Genomic DNA, 4,199 nt, shown 5'->3' on the forward strand with positions numbered 1-4,199 from the left:
TATAGAAAAAAGTAATAAAAAAAACCCAACATTTAATTCAAAGCTTTATCTGAAATTTTTCAGTTTTTTAAATTTCCGTTTAGGCATTTTTTTTAATTATATCAGCTTATTTTTTCCGTATCAACCCCATGATGAATATCTTTTTGAAGATCGAACAAATTTAAAAAGGTCAATTTGGTTTTAAAAAAAAATGTACTCAAATTTCCTTTAAACATGTGAAAATAAAGGAAAATTTTAAACGTACTAATTCTCAGGGAAACACTTCGGGTTTTATCTTCAGCAGATTTTAAATCCACGCTTTATGCTTTTGTTACCATTTGGGTCAAATTTGATGCTGCAAACGATTTAAAGGGGGGAAAAAAACACGCTGTCTAAATTAAAGTGGAACGGACAAAAAGGGGCTTTTAAAAATTACACCTTTCAGACAGCACTTTGGGGGGGGGGTATCACCTTCGAAGTAAAAAAAGGAAAAGGGGCCCGGGCAGGGGGTTGGTTGTCCAGTATCACCCCCACGGGTAGTGCACCATTTTTCGTTTATTATGTTTTGTTAGGGGCCTTTAATGTAACCTATTTAATTTTAGCCTGCAGTATTTTCATAATGTTGAAATTTTCACAAGTACTTTATTATAGGGCAAAAATATGAAAAAATTTCCAAAACTGAGGGCCCAAAAAAATCAAGAGAAAACGTTTTCTTATTTCATTTTAAAAAACCTAAAATCTAAAGTTCCAATACAATCAAACTACAGGTTTGTTCGAAAAATTCAACGAACAAAATATTAAGGCGGACAAACGCGATTTCCTGCCAAGGGCCGTAAATTGGGGCATAAACCCTTTTAAAGCGGGGGCCGTCAAGCAATGGGAACTTAAATATGCCTGCCCTTCCCTTTACTCGCACCTTCCCGCAAAAACCAAGGGGATAGGGGGTGCAAAAGCTGAAAAAGGGTTGCGGAAGGAAACTAAGGGTTAAACAAAACAGTGCAAGTAGTAAAGGGTCATAGCCCTGATAAAGTATTTTTTGGAAGAAGAACCCAAATTTTTAAAAAGGGGGAGGGCAGTAAAAAAATGTTAAGGGTTTTAGAATAGGTTTTTTTTTTATTGATTTTTTGAATCTCCGCCCCCACCGCCTTTGTCGATACGAAGCCCTTTAACTACAATTGTACGACTCTTTTAGAACATCCCGGAAATTTTTGAACTACAGGCGAGGATTTTTTTTTTTTTTTTGAAGAAGGGAAATTAAAATACCAAATCTTATGAATGGTTTATATAAACATACCCTTTTTTTCCAAACTTGCACAACTATATAAATGAAGAAAAATCACTGATTTTTTAAAAATAAACGATGATTTGTTTAAATATCTTTTTATCTAAAGCAACATTCAGTATTCAAAATTTCATAATTAATACTTTTCTGAAAACCGACTCCCAGAGAAATTTAATCACTGCACCATAGCCTTTTGCAATTTCCAAACCATAGGCGATGGATTTGGTAGGAATGACCACTTTCGAAAATCTTACACGGCTAATGACCTGAAAATGCCAATTGAAAAAATCCCCTTGCAAAAAAGCCAATTTTTTACCGAAAAAGAAAAAGGAAAAAGTCTTTTTTGTAAACCCCAACAAGGGTTTCAGCTAAAGGGGCGCTCCACGCCACAGGGTTTAGTGGAACAGGCGATGTCGTGCCAAGTGATGCCGCGTTTAGATAAAAGCGATTGAGAATTGGAGGGGGTTTCGTCTCCGAATCTGTTGTCGGGGGGGGCCCCATTCCAAAATCTGGGGGGGGGAGGAATGCGTGAATAAGTGGAGAATAAATGTTGTTAATAGGAAATGGTGGAAAAAGATAGGATAGTGGAGACCCAAAATGAGGAAAATGAGAGTGAAAGATCAAAGTGAGAAAAAGAGAGGGAGAAAATCAAGTGAGGAAAATGAATGGAAAGATCAAAGTGAGGAAATGAAGTGGAGAAAATCAAAGGGGAAATGAGAGTGAGAAGATCAAAGTGAGGGAAATAATGTGGGAAGTCAAAATGAGAGGAAAATAAAAAATAAGCAGAAAAAAAATAAATATTTTTAAAGTGAAAGGGGAGAGAAAAAGAGGAGATATGATAATGAAACTGAGAAGCAGATGAAAAATAATGGCTAAAGTGAAGACAAAAAAAGGGGAAAATAATAATCGTTAGTAGTTTTGAAGAAACGGCCCTTTCGGTTACCCCGGGGCCCCCAGTCAAATATAAATCCAGGAAAACCGGAAATTTGAGACGTCACACTAGCGAGTGGGCCGATCAGCAAATTATCTGACGCGGTAAAGATTTTAAAGACGAGTTTATTGTAGACTGGAATTAATTAGCTTGAATATTTTTAGTCGCGGATCCCAAGCTGTGGGTCAGGGTACTTCCTGGGGGGGGGGGGGGGAGACAGACATTGTAGGGGGCTAAATGCTTACATTACGGGCAGGAATGAAAGTAAATGGTTTTCCACTGAATGAAAAAAGAAAAAAAAAAATAATGAAAGAAAAAGTGATAAATGAAAAGCAAAGAAAAATTAAAATATTTTTAGAGTAGTTTAAATGATGAATAAATATAACAGACAGGCCAGGAAGGACTGTTTTCGACGTCATCGTGGCTTCCCGCGCTTTTTTGAAAAATTTTTTGTTGCTCGAAACGATACTTTTACGAGCGGATGTCTTCAAAAACCATTAATTTCTATTTTTGAAAAACTACTAGGATGATAAAGAGGAAACGGGAAAAGAAAAAAAATGCGAATTAAAAATAAACAATACACCCAAGAGGGGAAAAAACCAAAATTTTTTCAAAACCTCAAAGCCAAGGGAGGGGAAAACCGAGAATTTTAAATGAAAAATGGGGAAAAAAAAAAAAAGCATAAGCTAATTGCAAGCCTAAATTAAAAAAATATCACACTATCAATCCCAGTCAATCTTTTTAAATTTTAAAACACATCCCCGTTTTTTAATACAACCAAAATTTAACAAAAACCACACATTTTAACTCGTCATGCGTCTCCGCCTTACCCTCCTGTGCGGCTTCCACTGGTCCCCCGAAGGCCCCCGCTCCTGGCCCGTTCCCCGCCAGTCGTCCCCACCTTCGCCCGCTCGTCCAGATGTATGCCACGTTTTTAAAAGGGGAGTGGGCGTGCCATACGTCAATACGTCAGTTGCAGGTTATAATACGCATGGATATGCATGCACGGGTACAGTATAATAAGGGGGCCTTAACAGATTATAGGTCCCAGGCAAAGTATAATTACGAAATCACAAATACAAAATATTTTTAGGGTTGCCCGGGCTTTTAAAAGTGTGTAAGTATATATGAATGTGTGCAACAATATATAAACGGGTATCGTTTACAAGCATCACGCGTTGTATGCACGTATACAAAGGGGGAAAAGCCATTTCAAGAGTACTTTTAAGTATAAAATTGTATCGATATATTGTACTGCGTAAACCTAAGTCTATATCATGTTTACACGTATTAAGTTACAAAAATATACAAATACCCAAATAGTTTAAAACCCTTGGGATAGTGAAATACTGCTCTAGCCTTCGGGAGTCTGTGGTTTTATTATACTTATTTAACCAAGAATGTTATATTGTAACCAAATTAGTTAAAAATTTTTCCCTCCATCCTGTTGTTCTTTATACCATGATGCAGCTGTTTTAATTAAAAAAACGGGAATAACCTAAATCAATAACCCATTGATGTAGTCACTCTCCTCCTGGGTCTCTATGGATGGCGTTCCATCTGTCTCCAAGGTTTCTGCAGAAATTTGACAGCATCACCGTGACGAAATTCGGCCCCGGTTTTCCCCCCCAAGAGAAGTGGTTTGCTGCCTGACTTTGTCTCGTGAATCTGCCGGAATTCAAACATTTATCACGAACCTTTTGGATAAATTAATTAGCGTTTGAACGATTATGATTTTTTAGCTAATCAAATAAAAGGGCTAAATTAATAACATCCAAAACAAGGAATGAAACTGACCCCTTTTTGTTTAGACCTCCTCTAGAATACCTTAATCCATTCACACCTTTTTACCATCTGCCTTATTTAAAATGCCTAAAATTTAGGGTAGCGCACATGAGCCCCCTCCGCAAAAAAATCATAAAGTGTAGCGCACATATTAAATTGATTTAAAGGTATTTAACTAAATGCAAAAAGATTAAACTTTACGGTTGGGGGCATAAAATCGGG

At 36.9% G+C, this 4,199-nt stretch overlaps 1 pseudogene; it reads right to left on the reverse strand.

Annotated features, from left to right (window-relative positions):
• Positions 1-3,690: 3,690 nt before the first annotated feature.
• The window catches only part of LOC119591843, a 1,093-nt pseudogene continuing 584 nt past the window's right edge, over positions 3,691-4,199 (reverse strand).

Source organism: Penaeus monodon, chromosome 29, assembly GCF_015228065.2.
Source record: "Penaeus monodon isolate SGIC_2016 chromosome 29, NSTDA_Pmon_1, whole genome shotgun sequence".
NCBI classification, from domain to species: domain Eukaryota; kingdom Metazoa; phylum Arthropoda; class Malacostraca; order Decapoda; family Penaeidae; genus Penaeus; species Penaeus monodon.